Source organism: Sminthopsis crassicaudata, chromosome 1 (genome assembly GCF_048593235.1).
Source record: "Sminthopsis crassicaudata isolate SCR6 chromosome 1, ASM4859323v1, whole genome shotgun sequence".
NCBI lineage: Eukaryota > Metazoa > Chordata > Mammalia > Dasyuromorphia > Dasyuridae > Sminthopsis > Sminthopsis crassicaudata.
In genome coordinates, this window is record NC_133617.1 from 237,640,793 (window position 1) to 237,668,645 (window position 27,853).

At 33.0% G+C, this 27,853-nt stretch overlaps 1 protein-coding gene across 8 annotated transcripts in view; it reads right to left on the minus strand.

The window, feature by feature from the left end:
• ZNF521 (zinc finger protein 521) overlaps positions 1 to 27,853 on the minus strand; it is a 354,900-nt gene that overhangs the window by 164,614 nt on the left and 162,433 nt on the right. Inside the window, exon 6 of one of the 8 annotated variants that reach the window (XR_012483846.1) lies at positions 9,170 to 9,300. The exons of the other annotated variants lie outside the window; for them this stretch is intronic. The gene's annotated coding sequence lies outside the window, so the exon portion shown is untranslated. The remainder of the gene's footprint in view (positions 1 to 9,169; positions 9,301 to 27,853) is intronic. 8 annotated transcript variants of the gene reach the window in all.

Below are 27,853 nucleotides of genomic sequence, written 5' to 3' on the forward strand. Positions count from 1 at the left end.
AAGTACTTTATTAAAATTTTTACCATCCCTCAATCTCTAGCATCCTTTTTTGCTTCCTGGGAAAAGTGTATAAATATTCTTGCATGCAGGCAGATGAATGATACAACTGATTAGTGTGTGTGTATGTGTGTATATCTATATAGATATATATGTACATATTATATATATCTATATAGATATACACACATATATATGTATACACCTATACATATATAAACATATAGATAATAGATGTGTGTGTATATTGTCAATTTGTGTTTTAAAAAAGAATCCTTCTAACATTCTTAAAGATTTAGAGCAATTTTTCATGTGGAAGTTAAGTGGTGATCTCCTATTGAGTTCTTTCCTATTTTTGGAGTATAAAGAGTCCTGAGAATGCAATTAGTAAAATTCTGAGTTAGATAATTAGTTGGATATGTGACACTGAGCAAATCATTTAATTTCTCTCAGTCTCAGTTTCCTCCTCTGTAAAATAAAAGGGTTAGGTTCAAAGTCCTCTGAGGTTCCTTGTATCATCTATTACATATTATTGGATCTCTCTCTCTTATCATTTTTCTTTTTACCTCCTCTCACCCAATGACACTCACTCTTTCTTGCTTTTAAAATTTTAATAGCTATCCATCCCTGTGAATTTAAACTTAATTTTGGGGAGAATTTTAAAAGCACAGAGTTTTAAGTCACTTCTACTAACAATCTATTCTGATGCCTTATTGTTTGTTTGTTTTTTTTGTTTTGTTTTGTTTTGTTTTTTTTCTGAGGCTGGGGTTAAGTGACTTGCCCAGGGTCACACAGCTAGGAAGTGGTAAGTGTCTGAGACCACATTTGAACCCGGGTCCTCCTGAATACAAGGCTGGTGCTCTATCCAATGTGCCCCCTAGCTGCCCCCTGATGCCTCATTGTCAGACAGAGTTGATTTTGGGCTCTCAGAAACTAAGTCAGAAAAGCCCAACTACCTTAGTTGATTTTAGAGAGGTTTATCGCCACTAGTTTGGCCACCAAGTGACAGCATAATATAAAATCTGTTTATGTAGGTGCACATGAATTGTGATACCTGTTGGTAAAGGGAATTCCCACATGGATAATGAAAATTACAGATCTTCTAACATAATGAAGACAGTCTTGGAGCATTAAGCACTTGGTGGTCAAACTGTAAGCCTCCATGGAACAATGGATCTATGCAGTTTTAGAATATAGAACCTATTAACTATTATAAGAGATGAACATGTGGTGAAACATGTAGTGAAAAGTGGGCTCGATTTGGAGGCAAAGATCCTGGAATGAATTCTTCCTCTTACTCTATAGGAGAGCTTTTTATTTCATCTCCCATCCCTCAGATATCTTTCTCTAATGTCTGATTAAAAAAAAAAAAAAGGTGGCCCTTATCCTTGCCAAGTTCAAACCTTCTAATTCAGAGGAAGGAAAAAAAATTTTTTTCTGCCATGAGCCATTTGGAAATTTATAATACCATTTGTTGGTCATACAAAATTATTAATTTATATAATTCAAGCAATAGGAGAGTGTTGTTCCTAACTTTCCGTTTATAGTCTGTAATTGTCTTATCAAATGACTTCATCCATATGGACTATGGACTGGATATTCCTCACCACTGTATCAATGCCTTCTTGATTCCAACATGTCCTGTCTTATTCAGCAGATTAAGATTTTCCTTATACGAGTACCATTTTTCTCTAATTTTCAACCTCTTTTTATATACTGATTCTTTCCTTGCTACCATAAACATGCCCATATATCTTTCATTTTAAAAATAAATAAAGTGGACAAAAACAAAAATAAAAAAAAACCTTCTTAAAATTCTCATACTTTCTAGATATTGTTATACCATTCCTTCACTATTCAGCTAAACTTGAAAAAAATACATGTACTTGCTAATACCCCTTCCTTTCATCTAATTCTCTTCTAAATCTTCTGCTATCTGACTTCCAACCTCCTTGTTTAACTGAATTGCCTTGAAGATTAAGAGAATATCATTAATCTCTTAATTGTCTATCAATCTTCATTTTTTTAGATCTTTATAGAGCATCTCATCATTAGTCACCTTCTCTTAGAGATTCTCTCCTCTTTGCTTTTTCATAATTGTTACTTCTTAGTTTTCCTAATAGATATCTGACAGCTATTTCTCAACCTACTTTATACATGTCATGCTCACTAACTTTGTGCTCTGTCCTGGGCCCTTTTCTTTTTTCTCTATGCTATCTCACCTTGGTGATATCATCAGTTCCCATAGGCTCAAACATTTTCCCTCAGTTGATAATCCTCACAACTATATATTTAGCCCTATTCTCTGTGCTGAACATCAGTCCCACAGAACTGCCTATTTTGGGGATATCTCAAATTGGATTCTGTGAGATAATTCAAACTTAACATGTCCAAATAAGAATCCAATCCTCCTCTGTTCTGAATTTCTATATTACTATTGAGGATATCACCATCTTTCCAGTTACTAGGTTCACAATAAGTTTAGTGATATCCATCCTCTCCTTGGTTGGAAAAGTGATTTCCTAAAGCAGAAGTCTAAACATGTTACTTTCCTACTCATTTATTCCACTGGCTCTCTGTTAGTCTCAGGATCCAAAGCCGTCTGTTTGGCCTTTATAACCTGGTCCCTTGCTAATTTCCAAGTTTTTTTACACATCATTCCCTGCAATGTACTCTAAAATGCAATCATACTAGCCTATTTGCTGTTCTTCTCATTTCATCATGTGTTTTTTGCCCTGACTGTCCTCCATGCTCAACAAACTTCCCCTCCTTATTCTACTTCTTAGTATTGTTAGCTTCCTTCAAGGCTCAACTCAAATGAGACATTCTACAGAAGGCCTGTTCTGATTCCTCTGATCCATTATAGCCTTCTTCTCTAATATTATCTTCTATCTATTTTGTGAAGATCTTGTATGTACACATTTATGCCCATAATGTTCCCCATAAAAATAGAATGTTTTTGAAAGTTCTGATTAAAATGTGAGCTCTCTGAGGTCAGGGACAATGATTTTATTTTATTTTTTTATGTTTTCTTAGATCTCAACACAGTGCTGGCATATAGAATAAGGTCTTAATAAATTTTCCCTCATCAAAAAATGAGACAATTGAACTAGATAGCCTCTTAGGTCCAGTCTAACTCTAAATCTTTAATCTTATTAACCTATGAAATATTTTTGCTGTCCTGATCTCTGAATATGTAAATTTGCTTCTTAGGGAGAAAGAGAATGGGAAGAAAGTGTTTCTATAAAACAACACAGAATACTTTGCTACTTGGAATAGAATATTTTTAAACACACATGAAATACAAGGACAGTATTCTTCCAACTGGCTTCTGGGGAAAAAAAATTTAGTACTTATTCTAGTAAGTCTCCACAGGTGGTCTGTGGATCTCTCCACTTGCTACCATGAAAATTTAATAGGGAATGTGATGGTGCATGAGGGCAAATAGGTGAGGAGAAATATAGGGCAGAAAATCAAATGGTAATCAGTTGAGGCAGTTGGATGGTGCAATGAATAGACACCAGACCTGAAGTCAGGAAGACTCATTTTCCCAAGTTCAGATCTGACCTCAGACATTCACTAGTTATGTGACCATGGGAAAAAAATCACTTAACCTTGTTTGTCTCAGTTTCACCATCTGTAAATAAGACAGAGAAGAAGATGGTGAACCACACCAGCATCTCTACCTAAAATAAAACCCCAAATGAGGTCACAGAGAGTCAGAAAACCGAAAAATGACTAAAATAACAACAAAAGTTTTCTGAGACACAAAACCCAATAACTTGGAAATTATATGAAAATAGATGGCAGAAAGTAAACAGCTCATATAGATGTGAAGAAGGACATGGAGCAGAAAGGAAAAAAAAAATCATCCTATGAGTTAGAAAGACCTGATTTCATGTTCTTCCTGTTCTTCTAGCTGTATGACCTTGGGTAAGTCATTTATTTTCTGAATGTCCCAGAAACCATAATTTACAAAGCAGGCACAAACCTGCAAATACAGAGGAGTTGTTTTTATTTAAATCACAAAAATAGTCCCTTCTACCCGAGGTCTCTCCTCGACTAAAAGAAATCTATTATATACACATTCTTCTTATTGGCTGGCTCAGATGTTTGACCCACTAAGAAAAATTTTGAGATGTCACATATACTTGATGATACTTAAGCAACTCTTAGTAGGAACCCCTATCCTGGGATATTTCAATAGACCCACATCACCATAAAAATAGTCATTATTAGGAACTAAAATAGACTTTTATTTTTGGAATACCTTCATATTTATAAACTCTAATTCCTAAAGCTTCAAAGCCTAAATCAATTTTATCAATAATGGGTATCTGGATAAGGTAGAATAGGAATTGTAACCCCAAAAGGATTGGAAGAGGCATGAGTAAAGGCTTAAAAATAATATCTTAGGTCTTGATATGGATAGACAGGGAAAAGTCATGACAATGAACTTCCTAGAGACTCATGAAGCATCAGAAACATTTTCACAAATAATATGGTGATACAACTCAGAAATTCACTGCTTTATATGATTCGACTGGTACAAACTTTACAGGGAGAATGCTATATTGAGAAAGAAAGATATTGAGAATAATAACTGAGAAAATAAATTCTCCTCTCCATTAGAGCTGGTGAAATTTGAAAATACAACAAAACTCTTTAATTCAAATTACAAATTCAAAATTTGGGATACTCAATAAAAATTATAGAATTATAGAAATATGTATTATGTGTGTTGGTGGTAAATGATGGCAAAATAACAACCTAACCTATTTCATTAGTGTAAAGATTCCCTCCACCAAGAGAGATTGCAACCAGTCTATAATATAGTAGAAAATTAATATGCAATAGTATGAGACTCAAAGAGGTTAAATAAAAGGCCAAGGGGCACATAGCTAATAAGTTATAGAGGCAAAATCTGAACCCTGATTTTTCTGGTCTCATGTTCAATGCTCTACAGAGCATGCTTTCTCTATATAATATGAATATTAACATAAATCAAGTGTTCATTAAAATAGGTCAGATAGAATGTATAATTAGCACCATTATATGAGGATTGACTACATGCATCTGACAATAATAAAAAAACCAATTCCTATGATTAATATTTTCCACTAATAGTTTTCAATCAATTAGTCTACTTTTTCAAACTATAAACAGGAAATCTCTGAACAGAAATGAATAAAGAGTTAATTATCATGGATGCTAGCAAGAAAAAAAACAAAAATAAATCAATTTAACAAATATTTCTTTAGTACCTACTGTGTACTAGCATTATAATAGACAGCATGGGAGATTTGTTTTTAAGTTCAAGGCAGGGTCAATTCAATTCACTTTTGCAATCAATCATTTGTTAAGTAACTTCAGTGTAACAGACATAGAGGATACAAAAACAAAAATCAAAACTCCCTGTCCTCAAAGAGCTTATATCTAGTGAAGAGTTCTCTTTACTCAAAGAATTAATCCCAAAATTAACATGTATTTTAAATGATGGTATTCAAATGCCAGGTAACATATGACTAGACTAGTGATATAGGTAATGTCAATTATGAGGCAAGTAGGTGGCAAAGTGGATACTGAGTTCAAATTTGACCTAAGGTACTAGCTATATGACTATGGCAAATCATTTAATGTTGCTTACTTCAGTTCCTCATGTGTAAAATAAGCTGGAGAAGGAAATGGCAAATCATTCCAGTATCTTTGCCAAGAAAACCCTAAATGGAGTCACAAAGAGTTATATTTGAAACAATTGCCTCAACACAACAAATGTCTACTATAAAAGAGCCTTTCTCTGCTCAGTCTCTTGCACAGTTCCTGATATATTAATGAATGTTTACTGATTGAGTCAGAGAGATATGGGCTAGGATAGTCAGAGGAAGGTTATATTAGAAGCAAGACTTCAGTTAACACTTAATGAATAGCATTATATAATAATAATAGTAGGAAGGAGGGCATTCCATAATACTGAGAATGAATTAAAGGGATGAGAGGAAATTAACTTGACCAAAGAGATGGCTTCTTCTCTCAAAGGGTTAACAGTTTAATTAGGGTGGTTTGATAGCCATAAGAACAGAAGAAAGAAAAAGGAAAAAAATCTATGATGTATGTTAGAATAAAGTCTAGAAAAACTTTTAATGTTCAAAAAACTTAAATTTTAGTAGTTGGAGTGGTAGATGCATGCTATTTGGTTCACACAACAACAAAAGGGGGAAATATATCTAAATTTGCTTTTGAAACAGTGATTAATTTTAACAAACATTTAGAATTTCTGCAAAGATCTGAACTCAATTCAATATATCTCTTCCCATTGTAGAAGAAAAGAAAGAAACAAAATATTTTGGTGTTCATGATTTTTAAAAAAATTAACACAAATATGCAAACAATTATTCTGATTTGGGCAGCATAATAATAGACTTACTAATAAATGAGAAAACAAATTTATTGCCCAAAAAGATTTTAAATGAGTCTCCTAGATTTCTTTTCAAAGTAAATAAGTGCAATTATTGGCATATCAAAAAGTAACTATAGTTTCTAAAGGTGAGGACTAAATGAGTCACTGTGAGAATATGATTCCATATTCATTAATATTTAATAAATTGGCATGAATGGAGTCATTTACTTAGATTGTAGAAATTTAAATAAGGATCAAACATTCTAGCTTTCCCTTAAATACTTAGGATCATATATTCACTAATAAATATATTTTAAAATCCTAAAGATTACTAAATCTTGTTTTGCAGATGAGTCCCCAAGGATCCTAAAAGTAAGAGTATTTGCCTAATAAAGTCAAAATTTGAACTTCTATCTTCTGACTAAATCCTGCACTATTTCTACCACATCACACTTAATTTAATTCTTTTCTAAAATTTAATATCCAATGTTAAAAATTGAGAGCTGTTTTCAGGTTCAACCAGGATCACATCAAATATTTGGCAAACTTTAAAGCACAATAGAAATATGAGTCATTATCATCATCATCATCATCACTTATTATCATTATTATTAACTATTATTATTCCCTTTATCTCTTTCAATTTATCACATCTTTAAAATTCCTTTGATGGTCAATTTTGACTTCTTTTATTATTTTTCGCACACTCTCCACTTTTAATCTTTTGATTAGCAAAAGAACCTCAGGTAGAATGTAAACCACCTTTTGAGGGAGAAAACCATTTCTTCCATTTTCTTCACATTCCCTCAGACACTCAGTGCTGTACAGACAGTAGACATATAATGTGTTTTCTATTGAATAACTCATTCCTTAATCTTTTCCTATTCATTCAGTCAGAAATAATTGCCAATGTTTTACTTTGACCTCTGCATCTCTCTGCCCTGACAAACCAAAGATATTACATTTGAAAATAAATGGGGAGAAAAAATAAGCAAGGTAAAAATCACAAGTACATGAATTCATTGTCCTGAAGTAGGGAGACAGTGAAATTCAGGAAACTAAATTTAAAAAAAAATTAGAGTGAATTAGTAAGATTCACCAGAGGTCTAAGGAAAAGGAGGAGAAATGCTGTTTTTAGACATATTCTATGTTTTTTCCCCTTATTACTCTCCCCTTTTCAGTTGCTTTCAAAATAAAAGCTTACAAATCTCCCTTGTACATCACTACTATAAAAAGGACCCTGTAGTTAGGAAGGAAGATTGAGAAGGGGGCATCATTATTCCACATATTGGCCATCATTACATTATACAAAGCACCGGGGTTAAATACTGATGTTAACAAAAATATGGATGGAAGGAATTGGTGAAAAAATTTGCTTAAAACTGGTTTAGATAGATTGCCTTAATTTTCTCCCTAGAAGCAAATGGAAATTTTAGGGAGGTGTATTAACTCTTTAGGAAAATTAAACATGTTGCTTAATGAATTATTGCAAGTAATTGAATAAAAGGTACTTTAGTGAGAAAGCTTTCCTCAATGTGACAAGGATTAAGAATTCATGATTGCTTGTCTCCTTTTCTTCAAAACCTCACTTTTCTCTCACTTACAGTACCCTATTCATTTCCTTATTAATCCTTTCTCTCTTTCCCTATTGTCGAAGAACAAATACATACACTAGTAAAACCTTCTTTTGATAACAGAAACTTTCTTCCTTTCTGATCTTCTTTGGTTTTTCCCCATACATCATTCCCCAAATTATTATTGTCTTCAGTTATGTCCAGCTTTAGTTTTGAATCTATAGATAAAGAAATCTTGATTTCCAAAATGTTCTAAAACTCTTCTCCTGACCTTTCTTTATTTTTGAGTTCTTCAAATCCTCTCATTTATATTCCTTTTAAGAATTTCACTTGAAACATCCCAGTAGCATCACATTCAAATAGAAATGGAGTCACTAAACCACACACAAAGATCTCTGCAGGTTGTATATTCACTCAGAAAACCACATGTTAACATTATCTATCTTCTGTTGTATTTTCATTAATTTTGTTAATTATTTCCTAATTACATTTTAATCTGTTGTGGCATTGCATGCTGCCTGCTATAATGCTTCTGGGTTATTGTGTATTCGATTTCAAGATGATTCAAGAAGACCCACATTCAAGTCCTGCCTAAGCCGTTTGTGTAACTTTAGGCAAGTCTCTCACTCTCGCTGGACATAAGTGTCTTTGCCTATAAAAAAAGAAGTGGCCTGAATGTCCTCTAAGGTCCTTTTTTAGTTCTAGATAAATGATTCTTTTTCCACCTGTTTCCATTTTGGGCTCTTCATGCCAGTACTCCATGTTGAAACAGCTTTCCCACTGATGCATGTCAGAGCCTTCACTCCTCTCTTCCAAATTGTTTCTGAAAATCCACCTGCTCTATGAAGCTTGTTAGCAATTACACCCACACAGTGCTCTGGTTGTTTACTTTATTATTCCTGGGGTTTATGTCCTTAGATAGTTCTTAAGGACTAAGGGTGTGTTTATTGCCCTTTACCTAATAGAAAATGTAAGAACACTTAGAATGCCATATGAATAAAGAAAGAAGAAAGCACCAGAGATTTTTCTACCAACTCACTCAAGTATGGCTTAGTATTAGGGCACTGTCTTATCATTCCTCATTTCTTTTTTAGAAAAGTATTTTCAGGAAAAAAATTAGTCTGCCCCATAGCCTTCTTATTCCCATAAACAGTATTAGAATAAAATTTCTCCAGCTATCTATTAGCATTGCAACACTTACAGCAGTGGAGTGGTAGATGGACAGTTAGTTTCACTAACTGCTGCCAAGCTGCCTATTCATGGGGTGCTGAACAATGCTGATGTCTTCTGATTAATTCATGGGCAGGATAAGATTGCTGCCATCAAATATGCCTAGGTTGAGAATCATAGAGTTAGAAAGGACCTCGGTTCAAGAGATCATTTAGTCTGTCCCCTGACCTCAAATTAACCCATTGAGATTCTAGGGGAATCTTTTAAAAAGTTCTACTCTATATTTAATGACACTGAAAATTTCCTATCTATGAAAGATTCTATGACACTGTCAGGCCCATTTGTGGTTTTTTGGGGGGATAGAGGTGGGGTGGGGGAAGGTTCATTTAAAATAGTGGCAGATAATGTTGCACAATGAAAAATCAAATCCCAACTTTGCTTATATGAAACCAGGCACAGCCCTTTCCCTATGTGAGCCTCAGTTTCTCCATTTATAAAATAAAAGGGCTGAAAGAGATTATCTTTAACATTACTTACTGGTCTAAATTTATGATCTTATCTTTCTCAAAGAGAATAGAGGCCAAAACAAAGATTTGGGAATTTGGTTTATCAATCAACATTGAATTACATATTTAAAAGAAGAAAACACCAGAGATTTTTCTACCAATTGATTCAAATATGGATTAGAATTATTAGGGCATTGTCATATGGTGTTCTCATTTTTAAAAAAAATATTTTCAGGAAAAAACAGTTTGCCCCATAGCCTTTTTATTCCCATAAACAGTTTTAGAATAAAATTTATCTAGCTTTCTATAAGCACTGAAAAACTTACAGCAACAGAGTGGTAAATGGAGAGTTAGTTTCACTAATTGCTGCCAAGAAGCAAGAAAATTCTATTATATAAAAAGTTATTCACTAGGTACTAGTGTAACAATATGTATAGTATTGATAATTTCTCCAGAGCTATTTCCAACCAGGTATATGGATGATTACACTCTTTCTATGCAAATATGCTTATGATTCATGGGCTAAATTTTCCTATCATGAAGCATGTGAACCAGCTGACTTTTTGAATCAATGTCATGTTCTACTATGAATGCAAAAACCAGTCTAAATATTATTACATAGCTATTGTGAATTGATATTACTTCTTTCAAGTATCATATCAGTTCCAAGCCTAGCTAGCATTCCAAATTATATCAAACCATTTCCTATATTAGTCCTTAGAGAATTATGCTATTCATTGATTTTCCAAGTTTGCTATAAAGTTTTTATCTCCAATAATCCTGCATTAAGTTTACTCCAATGCCTAAATGTGGGATAGAGATGACTTTACATTTTCAAAGTCTATTCCAGTAAAATTTAAGTCCTGGAAGGTTTTTATCATACTGAAAAGGCTGAAAATATGGTTCTAGCAAATGATTGTGTTTCCTTTCAAAGGATCAGTTTAGCTAAATGTGAAGAGGTTCATCACTATTTAAGCAGGCCATTTTATGATGAATTCTTTGGCTATGGAAACTCATGGAACAGAAAAAAAAATTAAAATCATTCTCATTTCATCCTGTATGACTCTCTTCTGATGCTACAGTTATGATGACATGATAGTGGAAAAGGGACAGAGTTGTTAGTGTGCTAACAACCACAGTTTTTAGACAACCTACAAACTTTAACATAGTAGTTGGTATTCATAAAAGTAAGATACTTGTTAACTAATCAACAACTGGATCTATTATTGGATGTAATTAATTCATATCAATATTGAAAGTGTCATAAAGGAAATTAGAGAGAAGGAATTTGCAACCATATGGAAATATGGTTCATAAATACTTTTTGTAGAGGAAAAGAAAGAACTGAAGATGGCTCTATTGTTCACCCCAAAACAACAATGTGTTCGTGGCTATTTTATTGGACATTTAGTCATCCTGAATCCCAATACCATGATAAGTATTGGAAAAAAAAATCACCATGAAAATAATTGTAACTTATACATCAACATCAATTATAGAAAATGAAAAAGAGAGAAATTCCATAGATAAATCAATTGTTGATGTTATTTCACTCATGTCTGATTCTCTGTGACCTCATTTGGGGTCTTGGCAAAGATATTGGTTACACTGTGCCACCTAGCTGCTCTGAATAACTCAATAAGACCCACCAAATTAAATCAATAAGCATTTGACATCCAGTGACTTCAATACAAATGTAGGGGAAATATGAGTATTCTAAGAATTATGTATATTATGTATGTTTCAGGAAGAAAAAATGAGAGGGGCCAAACACTACACAGAAGACTTGAACCTTACATTATGAATTCTTTCTTCAAGAGAAAAAAAAAAAGCAGGCAATGGACATGAATTCTGAATATCACAACAAATGAAATTGCTTGTATTTTTGAAGATAGGAATTGTGAGTGGAATTCCTGAATTATGATTTCCAGTTATATTATCTGCCTATTAAAAGCAAACAAAAAAGGAGAAAAAAGATAAATTATTAGAAAATATTTCAAATTTAGGTAATGGAAAAAAGAAATAACAAAACCAATCATACTAATTTCATACTGAAATTTAAACAATGTAAAAAAAATACTATATCAAGGAACACAGATAAGCCTTAAAAGTGTTAATACCTGACAATTGCCATATTAAGAAATATTTGAAATATAAACTCATTTGTAAGTCTCATGAATAAACATAAGATGATTATAAGTAGTGTTACCTCACAAAGTAAAGAGAAGCAGTGGAAAATTAAAATCAGTTTTTAAAATATTTGGAACACTGAATATAATGTCAGACTTTTTTTCTTGTATAAAATAAGTTTTGCTGTTATATTTTCCTTTCCTTCACCTGTAGCAATTCAAAAGATTTGATCATCAGCAGAACAAAGATCAAATGAGTAAAGAATGTTTATAACCCAGATAATGACATGAAGTGTTCTTCAGTATGTATATCTAGCACAGACAATACAAATGGACAGTGAATTGGGCTCATAGTTAATTCTAGTCAAGTCTCCTCATAGGAGGAGAGTTGGCTAGGTTGCCTTCATGTAATTGCAGAGTTCCTTTAATAACCCCAAACTTTTCTTGAAAACAAAGGACCATTTTATTTTTAAAATACCAATATTCTACCACTGCTGTTCTATGATGGAGCTTAATACAATACAAAATCTCACAAGAATTAAAAATGACTCTCAGGCAGAAAACAATGGAGAGGTGTAAGGTTAATGTGAGCAGGCTACAAAATATAACACCAATATATTGGGTATCTGTATATATATATAAAACACTGGGACTTCAGACAAGAACAGGAGTAAAATATGTCAACAGGAAGATAGAACATGATAGAAAAAGAAAACGGATTAGTGACTCAGCAAGAGAAAGGGATGGTAAATCCCAGATCCATTTGAATATAATAAACTTTGTAGCAAAATAAATAAAGATTCTAAGCTTATATCTTCTCCTGTCACTTGTCAGTATGTATTCAGTAAATACTGATTTGTTAATTCCTATGGACTTTGCTTTGTCTCTAAATAGTTGAGTTTTACTTGTGGTGGCCAAATAGCCAAAATGTGTGGTCATTGTATTAAGTTAAATTCTAATTTTTTAAAACTTCCATTCAACTTTTTGAAGCTCTTTCTGCTTTCTTATCTCTCAAACCAAAGTGATACATGTGAAATTCCCCAGGCAGTACTTGGATCCATCTTAAATAGAAGAATTTTAACATTATTCTTTGTCTAATTCATCAATACCTCCTCTATATCCAAAGGTACAATAGGCTTTTCTTTATTCTGTCTTTCAAATTCTGAATCATCTTAAGAGTCTTTCCAAAACCTATAAAGATTTCATGTTTCCTGACTAAATCCTGTGTTCTGGTGAGAAACCAAAATTTATCGCCAACTTCATTTACTCCTTATTTTATCCCAAAGGATTTTTATCTTATAGTACTGAGCAATAGTCATGCTTTTAAAAACTCACTGTTTCGCAAACTCTACCTTGTTGCTTGTGTTTTGTAAAATTTCTTACTGAGACATATGTATAATACATATGTGTATATATATATATATGTATATATATATATTACCATAATTTCCTTTTACTTCTTATTTTTATTTGTTTTAATTTTATTTCATTGTCTTCTCTATTGATAGACTTTAAAATAAGATGCTTTCAAGGAGGCTTAGTTCCTTGCTTGTGATTATTTTTTCCACTTAACATGTGCATCCGTTCTCCAGAGTTTACTCCTTTATATATATTGCTTGACATTGTGCATAACCTTAGAGCACATAGAATAATAATATAACTTTCCAGTTTTAGATACCTCTCTGCTCCTTATTCTTCCAAGGTTCTACCCTTTGCTTTCACCATTTAAATTTAATTTCCCTCTACTTTTGCCAACTCTGTGGAATCATGAAAACTTGTTCAGATGCTCAGATACCTAATCATCTTTTCTAGCATGAATGAAATCATTCTTGATTTTAATAACAACATATATTAAGTCATATATTCAGTATTTGATAGTATACTAAGTGACACTATCATAGCATTTTGTTATACCATGCCAAAGAAATACAATGATAATCTTTGCCTGAAGTCACTGCCCTCTCTCTGCATCCCCTTCACACAGCTGCCAAATTGATATTCCTAAAGCTGAGGTCCACTTAGGTGAACTTCACTGGAAATGAATGATACCTGAAAATCATCTACAAGCCCCTATGCATGTCATTTGAGGTCTTTTATAAGCTTTATATGGTCTAGTCAACTGGTCTTTGTACTTTTCATACACAGTGTTTAGCCTCCCACCTTTATGCCTTTGCATAGAATCTTCACACCACTTCTAATGTCCTATACCCAGAATGAATTCCTCTAATCAGTTTCTTAAAATCTTTAATGTGCTGTACTTCAAGCTCAGTTTTTGACTTGAGGATAGATGGCTCCGTGGATAGAGCCCCAGATCTGGAGTCAGGAAGACCTAAATTCAAATCCAACCTCAGACACTTAGCTATGTGACCCTCATCAAATCACTTACCTCTGTTGCCTCAGTTTCCTCATTTGTAAAATGAACTGGAGAAGAAAATGGCAAACTGCTCCAGTATTTTTGCCAAGAAAACCCCAAATAGGGTTATGATGAGTCAAACAAGACTGAAATAACTGAATAACTTCCCTGCAATCCTCCCTCTGCCTTGTATATCAGTAGTGTTAAACTCAGAGACAGAGTCACTAAAATACATTTTAAAAGGATCCTTGTGCCATACTAATTTAGAAATTATATTTCTGACTTTCCTGTACTCAGGAATGTTGTCATATTTCCATTGTATTTGTCTTTATATGCTTACATGTTTTCATGTTCAATTGTACTGCAGGCAATAAAATAGTGCCTGGCATATAGAAGGCTCTAAATAAGAGTTTATCAATTATTAGAAATAAAAATTCAAGATCCCACTGAAAGCATACTTTTTTCCAACAATATTTGATTCAAAAAAGATATTTAAAGAATTTAAACAGTATTTTGAAATTAGAAAGTCTGGAGACCTATATAATAAATAACTGCAATTATATTTTATGTTGGGGCAAATAGGTAATGCAGTGGCCAGAGTTCCAGGTCAGACTCATCTTCCTGGGTTCAAATCTGGCCTCAGACACTTACTAGTTGTAAGACCATGGACAAAATACTTAAATGTTTGCCTTAGTTTTCTTACTAGTTGTAAGACCTTGGACAAAATACTTAAATGTTTGCCTTAGTTTTCTTATGTATAAAATGAGCTAGAAAAGAAAATGGCAAAATAGTCCAGTATCTTTGTCAAGAACATCTCAAATGGGGTTACTGTGAATCAGAAATGACTGAATAAAAACAACATTTTTTATATTCCATTATTGCAAATAATGGAAGGTAATGATTTTTAGAGTATCATGTTATAAAAATAAAGGAGAGCATAAGTTCTGGACTTGGCATCAAAGCACCACACCTGGAAGAGACCTTAGAGATTCCCAGCCAAAACCCTCCTCTCACACACTGGCAAATTGAAGTCCAAAAATATTAAGTAACATATTGATAGTATGGAGCAGAGAATCAATTGTTTTGATTCCTGGTTTGATGTTCCTTCCACCATATCATATTGTCTCATATTTAATTCAATAATAGCAAGGATAAACATTTATTAAATGCCTACTATGTACAAAGCACTGTTTTATTTGTTCAGAATACAAATATCCAATATAAATCCTCCTCTTACAAGTTCACAGGAGAGATAAGACAGTAAGATAGGAGAGAAATACCTATTATCCAAATCAAAATGTGAAAAATACATTTTTGATTGTGGAGATTTGATAAGGTGTTGCTCAGTATTAAGTTGTCAGAAAAATTTCAACTTTAAATTTTTTTTCATTAAATATGATCATTAAGAATCATTCATTTAATAGGTATTTACTGAGCAACTATAATAAACCAGATTTTAAGTTCTACAAAGAGATATCACACAGTTCCTAGCCTGAAGGAATTTTTGATTTAGCTAAATACATGTACAGGTAGTACACACTACTAGCTTCAATAGAAGGCAGGGTGATAAATAACAAGTAAGTCATACAAATTAAGTGCGCAGATTCATAACACAAGAAGGATGCTGATCAGGAAATAGAAATATTTGGCATTGGAGCTCCATGGGGGAAGGGCAATGAGTTGGGCAACATTCCAAATGGAGGGCAGGGCATAAGCAAAGGCAAAATGGTGGGAAAGCACGGTATGTGTCAGGAGAATTGCAAGTAGTCCAAATTAGCTAGAACATCTGATGCTTGAGGGAGAGCATATAGAAAACACTCAATAAATACTTATTGAATTGATTTGAAGTGAGCAAAGGGAAAAGGACATTGGAATTACATAAAGGAGAACCTTAAATGCTAAGCTACAGAAGTTGGATTTTAGCTTCTGAGCACCGTTGCAGGTTCTTGAGAGGAGGGAGAGAAGAGGAGAAAAATTATCTAAAAGGCACTTGAGTTAGATAGATTAGAAGATTCAAGAAAGAAAGTTTAAAAAACAGGTGAGAGTACACTGCAATAATTCCAGAATGTAGTGATATAGACTAGTATTCAGGCAATAACAGTGGGGAGATGGAATGACATGATAACACGTTGGCAAAGAAAAAGGAATGAAAGATTACTTTCAGTTCAGAGCCTGTATAAGTATAAAAAATCATATTATTATTAACAAAATTTAGTGTTCAAAAAAAGGAAATGCTTTGGGGAGTAATATGATAAACTCACTTTTAAAATCATTGAGTTTGAGGTATTAACAAGACAACCCATGTGGAAATGTCCAGCAGGCATTGGAAATGTGGAATAGAAACATGTAAGAGTACTAAAAATAAAGATTTAGGAATCATCCATATAAAGATGAGAGTTTAAGCCCTAAGAGGGGATAATGATCATAACAATAACAACTGATATTTATATAACACTTTAAAATGAGTGAAGCACTTTACATATATTATTTTACTTAAGAGAATAAAAAAATATTAGGCAGATGGTATAAAAAGTAAATAGGAGAGGATAAGGAAAAACAGGAAAGTAAAAGGCTAATCATATTATCTTAGGACAAAGCTGATTAAATTGTGAGTCACAACCCAATATGGGGCCATGTGACTGAATGTAGGGGTCATGAAAAATGTGGCAACAGTAAAAGGAATCAAATATTGGACCAAAATTTAATTCTTTTTGTAAAATTAAACAAGTATATCCATCTCATCAGTATTCAAATTTGCTTTCATCTTTAATACAATTATAAGTATGTCAAAATGCTGTTTTAAAATACATTTATTTAGGATTTATTATCAGTAATTGTTTGATTTGTATACTTACTTTATATACCTATATATATGGGGCTGTACAAAAATTTCTTAGATGAAAAGGAGTTGTGAGTAGAAAAAAGTTTTAGAAACCCTGTTTTGGAAATGCCCATATTGAGGGGGCAAAAGGAAGAAGAAAAGCCACATAGAGAAGGGGAACCAGGGAGCATATTTTATATAGAACTTTAAAAAACCTTTGTCCACTTTATCACAGTGAAGTTACTAAATAACCAGAACATTTTTTTACAGAAAATGTCATCCCAGTTATACACTTGGGACCATATAGCTTCTTTTTCACTTGGACATCACCCTCACTCCTTTTACCATTCTCTCCTTTTCTCTCTCCCAAATTTTTCAACTTTAGCTCTGAGAATTATAATCAAATCAATACTATCATTGCTTCTGAGTGTTCCATGAGAATTTCAAGTGATTACCTTATTGTTCTACTCACCACATTTGTGACTTCCCAGAGCATATCACCCTTTTCAGGCTACTAGTTTTCTAAGTGGTTATTTCCCCATTAGGGTTAGCTAGATGGTTCAGTAGATATTGCCCTGGGCCTGGAGTAAAAAAAAAAAAAAACACTCCTGAAAAAACTCTAAGCCTGCCTCAAACACTTGGGAGCTGTGTGAGCCTAGGAAAGTCACTTAACCTCTGCCTTAATCCACAGGAGAAAGAAATGACGAAACAATGTAGTATCTGTCAAGAAAACCCCACAAACACTAAAATCCATGGGATCACAAACTGAACATGACTGAAAAATAAAACCATCTTCCCATTAGAAAATAAGTTCCTCACTGGAAATTTAGTATATGCCCATTAGTTGGGAATGGCTGAATAATAGAATATTATTGTTTTATAAGAAATGGTGAGCAAGCTGATTTCAGAAAAGCCTGAAAAGACTCACATGAACTGATATTGAGTGAAGTGAGCAGAATCAGAAGAACATTGTACACAGTAAAAAGATCATATGATCAATTGTGATGGACTTAGCTCTTAACAATGAGGTGATTCAAGGCAATTCCAGTGGACTTGGGATGGAAAGTGAAATCTACATCCAGAAAGAAAATTAAGGAGATGGAATGTTAATGAAAGCATAGCATTTTCATTTTTCTTTGTTGTTATTTGCTTTGTTTTTTTTTTTCTTTATTTATTTACTCTTTAATTTTTTTAACTGAAGTTTTTATTTACAAAGCATATGCATAGGTAATTTTTCCAATATTGACCCTTGCATAACTTTTTGTTGCAAATTTTACTCTCCTTCCCCTCATCCCCTCCCCTGGTTGGCAGGTAGTCCAATACATGTTAAATATGTTGAAATACATGTTAGATCCAATATATGTATACATATACAATTATCTTGTTGCTCAAGAAAAAATCAGATCAATAAGAAAAAGAAAAACTGATAAAGAAAACACAATGCAAGCAAATAACAACAGAGAGAGTGAGAATGCTGTTTTGTGTTCCACACTCTGTTCCCATAGTTCTCTCTCTGGGTGTAGATGGCTTTCTTTGTCACTGCACAAGTGGAATTGGTTTGAATCATCTCAATATTGAAAAGAGCCACTTCCAACAGAATTGATCATTGTATAGTCTTCTTGTTGCCATGTATGATGATCTCCTGATTCTGCTCATTTCACTTAGCATCAGTTCATGTAAGTCTCTCCAAGCCTCTCTGAAATCATCCTACTGGTCATTTCTTACAGAACAATAATATTCATAATATTCATATACCATAATTTATTTATTCTCAATTGACGGGCATCCACTCAGTTTCTAGTTTCTTGTCACTACAAAAAGTACTGCCACAAATATTTTTGCACATGTGGGTCCCTTTCCCTCTTTTAAGATCTCTGTGGGATATAAGCCCAATAGAAACACTGCTGGATCAAAGGGTATGCACAGTTTGATAACTTTTTGAGCATAGTTCCAAATTGCTCTCCAGAATGGTGGGATCTGTTCATAGTTCAATCAACAATATATCAGTGTCCCAGTTTTCCCACATCACCTCCAACATTCATCATTTATCTTTTTCTGTCATCTTAGCCAATCTAACAGGTGTGTAGTAGTATGCCAGAGTTGTCTTAATTTGCATTTCTCTGATCAATAGTGATTTGGAGCACCTTTTCATGTAGCTACAAATAGTTTCAATTTCTTCATCTGAAAATTGTTCATATCCTTTGACCATTTATTAAGTGGAGAATGGCTTGAACTATTATAAATATGAGTCAATTCTCTATTTCAGAAATGAGGCCTTTATCAGATCCTTTGAATGTAAAAATGTTTTCGCCCTTTATTGCTTCCATTCTAATTTTGTCTGCATTAGTTTTGTTTGTACAAAAGCTTTTAAACTTAATATAATCAAAATTATCTATTTTATGATCAATAATGATCTCTAGTTCTTGTTTGGTCACAAATTCCTTCTTCCTCCACAGGTCTGAGAGGTAAACTATCCTATGTTCTTCTAATTTGTTTATAATATCATTCTTTATGTCTAGATCATAAAGCCATAAGCGACCTTATTTTGGTATACAATGTTAGGTGTGGGTCTATGCCTACTTTCTGCCATACTAGTTTCCAATTTTCCCTGTAAGATCAGGAGTGAAACAAGGTTGCCCACTATACCATTACTATTCAATATAGTACTAGAAACTCTAGCCTCAGCAATAAGAGCTGAGAAAGAAATTCAAGGAATTAGAGTAGGAAATGAGGGAAAAAAAATATCACTTTTCACAGATGACATGATGGTATACTTAGAGAACCCCAAAGACTCTGCTAAAAAGCTATTAGAAATAATTCAGAATTTTAGCAAAGTTGCAGGATACAAAATAAATCCACATAAATCCTCAGCATTTTTATACATTACCAACACAATCCAACAGCAAGAGATACAAAGAGAAATTCCATTCAAAATAATGGTCAATAGTATAAAATATTTGGGAATATATCTACCAAAGAAAAGTCAGGAATTATATGAACAAAATTACAAAACACTTGCCACAAAAATAAAGTCAGATTTAAATAATTGGAAAGACATTCAATGCTCTTGGATAGGCCCAGTGAATATAATTAACATGACAATACTCCCTAAACTAATCTATTTATTTAGTGCTATACCAATCAGACTCCCAAGAAACTATTTTAATGACCTAGGAAAAATAACAACAGAATTCATATGGAACAACAAAAGGTCGAGAATTTCAAGGGAAGTAATGAAAAAAAAAATAAGTGAAGGTGGTCTAGCTGTACCTGATCTAGAACTGTATTATAAAGCAACTGTCACCAAAACCATTTGGTATTGGCTAAGAAATAGACTAGTTGATCAGTGGCATAGCTTAGGTTCAAAGGGCAAGATAGTGAATAAAAATAGCAATCTAGTGTTTGACAAACCCAAAGATCCCAAATTTTGGGATAAGAATTCATTATTTGACAAAAACTGCTGGGAAAACTGGAAATTAGTATGGCAGAAACTAGGCATGGACCCACATTTAACACCATATACTAAGATAAGATCAATATGGGTCCAAGATTTAGGCATAAAGAAAGAAATCATAAATAAATTGGAGGAACATGGGATGGTTTACCTCTCAGACTTGTGGAGGAGGAAGGAGTTTGTGTCCAAGGGAGAACTAGAGACCATTATTGATCACAAAATAGAAAATTTTGATTACACCAAATTAAAAAGTTTCTGCACAAACAAAACTAATGCAAACAAGATTAGAAGGGAAGTAACAAATTGGGAAAACATTTTTACAGTTAAAGGTTCTGATAAAGGCTTCATCTCCAAAATATACAGAGAATTTGACTTTAATTTATAAGAAATCAAGCCATTCTCCAGTTGATAAATGGTCAAAGGATATGAACAGACAATTTTCAGATGATGAAATTAACACTATTTCCACTCATATGAAAGAATGTTCCAAATCACTATTGATCAGAGAAATGCAAATTAAGACAACTCTGAGATATCATTACACATCTGTCAGATTGGCTAAGATGACAGGAACAAATAATGATGAATGTTGGAGGGGATGTGGGAAAACTGGGACACTGATGCGTTGTTGGTGGACTTGTGAAAGAATCCAACCATTCTGGAGAGCAATCTGGAAATATGCCCCAAAAGTTATCAAAATGTGCATACCCTTTGACACAGCAGTGCTACTACTGGGCTTATATCCCAAGGAAATACTAAAGAAGGGAAAGGGACCTGTATGTGCCAAAATGTTTGTGGCAGCCCTTTTCATAGTGGCTAGAAACTGGAAAATGAATGGATGTCCATCAATTGGAGAATGGTTGGGTAAATTATGGTATATGAATGTTATGGAATATTATTGTTCTGTAAGAAATGATCAACAGGAGGAATACAGAGAGGCTTGGAGAGACTTACATCAACTGATGCTGAATGAAACGAGCAGAACTAGGGGATCATTATACACTTCAACAATGATACTGTATGAGGATGTATTCTGATGGAAGTGGATATCTTCAACATAGAGAAGAGCTAATCCAATTCCAATTGATCAATGATGGACAGAATTAGCTACATCCAGAAAAGGAACACTGGGAAATGAGTATAAACTATGAGCATTGGTTTTTGTTGTTGTTGTTGTTTTGTTTCTCTTCCCAGATTTTTTTACCTTGCGCATACAATCCCTTCTTTGCAACAACAACAACAACAACAAAATTCGGTTCTGCACATATATATTGTGTCTAGGATATACTATAAGATATTTAATATGTATGGGAATGCCTTCCATCTAGGGGAGGGGGTGGAGGGAAGGAGGGGAAAAACTCGGAACAAAAGGGAGTACAAGGGATAATGTTGTAAAAAAAAAAAATTACCTATGCATATGTACTGTCAAAGAAAATGTTATAATTATAAAAATTAATAAAAAACAAAATAAAAAAATTCTTCACTTTCCCTTGGCAGATAAATTTCCAAATATTTTATATTATCAACAGTTATTTTAAATGGAATTTCTCTTTGTATCTCTTGCTGTTGGATTTTGTTAATGATATATAAGAATTCTAATGACTTATGTGGGTTTATTTTGTATCCTGCAACTTTGCTAAAGTTGTAGATTTTATCTACTAGCTTTTTAGTTGATTCTTTAGGGTTCTCTAAGTATACTATCATACCATCTGCAAAGAGTAATAATTTGGTTTCCTCATTGCCTACACTAATTCCTTTAATCTCTTTTTCTTCTCTTATTGCCAAAGCTAATATTTCTAATACAATATTGAATAGCAATGGTAAAAGTGGGCAACCTTGTTTCATTCCTGATCTTATTGGGAATGGTTTTAGTTTATCCCCATTACATATGATGCTTGCTGATGGTTTTAAATAGATGCTACTGATTTTTTTAAGGAAAAGTCCATTTATTCCTATACTCTCTAGTGTTTTTAATAAGAATGGGTGTTGAATTTTATCAAATGCTTTTTCTGCATCTATTGAGATAATCATATGATTTTTGTTAATTTGGGTATTGATATAGTCAATTATGCTAACAGTTTTCCTAATATTGAACCAGCCCTGGATTCCTGATATAAGTTCTACTTATTTAAGATTTTTTGCATCAATATTCATTAGAGAGATTGGTCTATTGTTTTCTTTCTCTGTTTTCATTCTACCTGGTTTAGGTATCAGTACCATATCTGTATCATAAAAGGAATTTCATAGGAGTCCTTCATTCCCTAATTTTTTTCAAATAGTTTACATTGTATTGAAATTACATAGTATTATTGTTTACATAGTATTGGAGTTGATTAAAGCATAGCATTTTCATTTTTGTCGTTTTCTTGTTTGTTTTTTTCTTTCTTTGTTTATTTACTTTCTGATCCAATTTTTCTTATGCAGCATGATGAACATAAAATATGTTTAGAAGAACTGTACACATTTAACCTATATCAGACTGCTTGCTGTCTTGGGTAAGGGGAAAGGGGGAGAGAGAGAAAAAATTCACAAGGTGAATGTTGAAAACTATCTTTGCATATATTTGGAAAAATAGTGAGTTTTTTTTTAAATTTTTAAAAGGAAACTAATTTCCTCAAAAGCAATGATTCTCTTATTTTCATATTTGTATCCCCAGCATTTAACACAGATCTGGGCACCAATAAGTGCTTAATAGAAGTTTTTCATTCATTAATTCAAAGAGAAAGTAGGGCAAATTAGTAATGCACACCTTAAAAAGATAGTCCTACTCCTAGCTTTAATATAGCTTCTTTTCCCAGTCTTTTTAGACAGATTTCCAATAGACTCCTCCCCAATTTCAGTGATAGTTAAGTAACACAGCTCTTCCTCAGGCAGAAATCTATCATAGCACCAGAGTACAATAGTTTGAAATTCTCTTGATGTCAATCAATCAATCAATAAACATTTATTAAATGGTTATTATGTGATAGACACTGTGCTAAACTAAGAATAAAAAAAGGAACAAAAGGAAAAAAATGCCCTTAAAGAATTTATACTCAAGTAGAAGAGAAAAAAATGCAAACATTTACAAAGCAAATTATATAGAGGATAAATAAGAAATAACAGAAAGAAAATACTGGAATTAAAAGAAGTTGAGGAGTCAAGGAAGGCTTCCTATGGAAGTTAGGATTTTAGTTGGATTAACAGGGTGGTCAATAGTCAAAATGGAAGAGTGAAAGAGTGAGTTTCAGGCATGAGAGTAAGGAGAGAAAAGGCAGAGGGTTTCTTGTTAATGGAAGAGCCAGGAGACCAGTGTCACTAGATCTGAGAGTAAAACATAAGACTAAAAAGACATGAGAGGGCTGGGTTATGAAAGGATCTGAGTGCCAAGAAGAGCATTTTGATGTGCCAATAAAAGGCTAAAATTGGTATATAATTGAAAACTGAGCATTACATACAATGACACAAATTCCTAAGTGAGAAGCTTCTCAAGCAATGAAGTAAACTGTGGTATATTACCAATAGAAAACTTAATTTTGAATTAAAATATCAGGGTCCAACTTTCAACTGCCAGTACATCTAGAGACAAATAATTTAGTCTTGTTTTATTCATTTGCAAAATGAGGAAATAAGACAAGATGATCTCTAAAGTTCCTTCCACTTTTGAATCCTACAATTTTATGAGTATGGGTTGGAGCTGCAATAAATTTAGTGCTCGAATTTGGAGTAGAAAATCTGGGCTGAGAGTGGTTGAAAAATTCTATTCAGGGAGCATTAGTGCAGATGAAGATAGTGACTGAGGCTGAGAATTTCAGGCCACATGTCTTCAAATCCCACATTTGTACATGTATACTAGGATTTTTCTAACCCCTCATTCTAATATATTAGAGATGCCAAATACATACAACACAAGAACAATAAATTTGGAAACAGATTTAATTTGGCAAAGCAACTCAGTCTATTTCAGAAACATCTTGGGTCTTACAAATTTATTTGGACATGCAACTTTTCTGCTTAATTTTAAAGGTTTTTATATTTAGTGGGAGTTTAATCCATCTATTTTTGTCTTATGCATATTTAACTCATCAAAATTTGGTATTAGTAATTTGACAACTAAAAAGCCTTAAGAGTATTTTCTCGGTTTCATTCTAGGGAAATACAATGTCACAGAAAGTTCACCCCTAAACAGAAAGAATCCAAGAACTTCAGTGGGTTCTGAACTTGGCAATGCATACTTTCGTCTCCAAAATGAATTCCATGAAACAAGAATGCCTGATACCTACATAAAGTACAGATGATTAATGAGGTGACATCTATTCAAGGTTATGCTTGATTTTGAAATTACCAGAAAATCTTTCTAGTAATTCTAATTCATTTTATATTGCCTGTCAATAAACCATCTTGAAACTTTTGTGGTACAAATGCATATGCAACCATTTATTTAACAATTACTGCCCATCTATACATTTTGGTCCCTTTGAAGATTTCTATCAGACATAATGAAAAATGATCATATCCTCTTGAGGACTGAAGGTGAAGGAAATGTCATCATGAGGTACATAAAAGGCTATAATTGGACAGGAAAAAGAATAGCTGATTCATATTTAAAGAACTTGAGGAAGAAAGAACTTACACACAACCTTTCTCAGTATATTTTTTCATTTCTTATATTTTATATTTATTTTAAAATAGGATGCACCATCTATATGATAGCATTTTATCATGCCACTGAATTTATTCAGTAGCATAATCCCAGTTATTTTGTAGATGAACAAAAATACATGAAGAAAAGATTAGTAATGCATGAATCCTAGTTTCAATCTATCCACCGGACCAGTCTGCTCCAGTACATAGGCAGTATCCATGTATCACAAGGAAGTTATAGTTTATTAAAAAAAAAAAAAAAAAAAAACAACAACAACACCCTAGTTTCTTAGATCTGTAAGATGCCCTTTAAACATCTACATCCATTGCATGTTTCTGTAAATCTCCCAGAATCTGATACTGAGGGGGAAAAAATAGAAGTTTCTTCAATACTTTCTTTTCCCCCACAATGCTTCTATTTTTTTGTCAAAACGCTGGGTCTGATAATCTTTCAGTTGCCAATCAATTCTAATTGTCAATGAGAGTATAAAACCACAAAGCAAATCTCTCTCTTAAGAATAACTTTGCTTTTCAGTGCTTCTTATTGATAATCTTCATTGAGGATATTTAATATTTTCAGTTATAATTAAACTATCAGCCTCTCTAAATTTGAAAAGTGATGATAGCAATGACAATGACATTGATGACAATGCCTTGAGTTTAAATAGCACCTTAGAATAACAGAATTTTAGTTCCTCCTAGAAGAAAGTAATTTAATCTACTCCTCCATATGAAAAGTGTAAGAGACATGGATATCCTCTACAATAAATTGACAGGTGTCATACAACCTTTGTTTGAAGAATTTTAATGATGGAAAACTTACCACTGCACTTTCTGAGGCAATCCATTTTTGGATAACTTTAATGAATATAAAATTATTTCCACTATTTAGGGGAAAGGGGAAAAATCTTCTTTGTAATTTTCTATCATGAGACACAATTTTGGGGGCAGCTAGGTGGCATAGTGGGTAGAGCACTAGCCATGACATCAGGAGGACCTGAGCTCAAATCTGGTCTCAGATACTTAACACTTCTAGTTGTGTGATGCTGGGCAAGTCACTTAACCCAATTGCCCCAGCAAAAAAAAAAAAAAAAGAGAGAGAGAGAGAACTTTTATCCTCTGGAATCAAGCACAAATCTGATTCTCTTTTTCACCCTTAACATATTCATGTCCATATTAAACTATCTTTTATTCTTTGTTAAACATTTTTAACTACCTTAATTGACCTACAGAGAATCTGGAATGCTTTCCCTAAGTCAGGGATTCTTAAGCATTTTGTTGCCATGATTCTTTGATAATCTAAAAGTTTATAAATGAATAAAACAAATTTAGGAGAGATTATTTCAATAATATTGAAATATGTTATTACAATTCTTTTAAAAAAACAAGTTCATGAATCCTAGATTAAGAATCCCTGATGTAGGATGCTCTCAGAAAAAGCTAAAAGACTTCCATGAGCTGATGCAAAGTGAAATGTCCTCTGTACAAAGTAATATTGTATGATGATCAGCTGTGAATAATTTAGATATTCTCAGTAATGCTAGGCTCTAAGAGAACTCTGAAGGACTTATGAAAAATACCATCCAGCCCTAGATAAAGAACTGATGGTTTCTAAATAGAGAGTGAAGCATATTTTTTCTTTATTATTCTTGAGGTTTCTTTTTAAGGGGTATTCTATATTTTGTTTCACAATATGACTATTATGAAAAAAGTTTTGCATGACTACACATGGCCTCAACGAGGGAGTGAAGGAGAAAAGAAATTTGCAACTCAAAAGTTTTTAAAATAATTGTTAAAAATATTTTTGCATGTAATGGCAAGAAAATACTAATTACAAAAAAAAACTCCTGCACTAAATCAATTTCAACTTACTGATATTTCTCAGAATGAAATATAGTAGTTTAAATGCATATTGTCTTGTTTGTGTCTCTTTTATGTCTTTAATTGGAAATTTGGGAAGCTAGGTAGCAGAGTGCATAGAGTACTGGGACTGTATAGTGTTCAAATTTGGCCTCGGATAATTACTAGTTGCATGACTCTGGATAAGTCACTTAATCCTGTTAGCCTTAGTTTCCCCATCTGTAAAATGAGCTGGAGAAGAAAATAGCAAATCACTACAGTATCTCTGCCAAGAAAACCACAGTGAGTCAGGCACAATTGAATAATAACAATATATCCTTAATATGCACTTTTAAATTTCTGGAATAAACAAGCATTCCTATAACATGGTACAGTAATAAAAGATGATTGCATGTGAAACCACGAATCTGTTATGAACAATTTGTTACTTCTTTCAAACATATAAAAAATATTGTGTAAAGTTCTTTTTTCCCCTTTCTTCTGATGACGCTTCTCCATGATTATATTTCACCCCTCTTTTAGACAATTCACTCGGTTTATGTCACATCCAGTCTATAACATAATGGTCTACTCAGCATAAGTAGAATGTAAGCTCTTTGAGAATAACTGTCATTGTTATATTCAATGTTCAGCACCTAGTACAGTATCTGGCACATAATAGGTAAATAATAAATAAGTTATCAAGTAACTGAGCAGAAATATTTGTTTAATTAAATTGAACTTGTCAGAAAAGATATTGCCCCATATGGAATATTTTCTTTCTTTTGATGGTGAGGGCAGCTATCATGTCACTGTTAACACATATTTAATATGAAGTATCTAAAAATCCCAGGCCTTTTCACACGCAGTGATGTTTAGTCATTCCACTTATTTTGTACTTACACAGATGTCTTTCTTAACCTTTGTTACGGCACTTATCCTTACTCCCTTTTTATGTTTCTATTTTTAAATTTCATTTATCATCCCAGT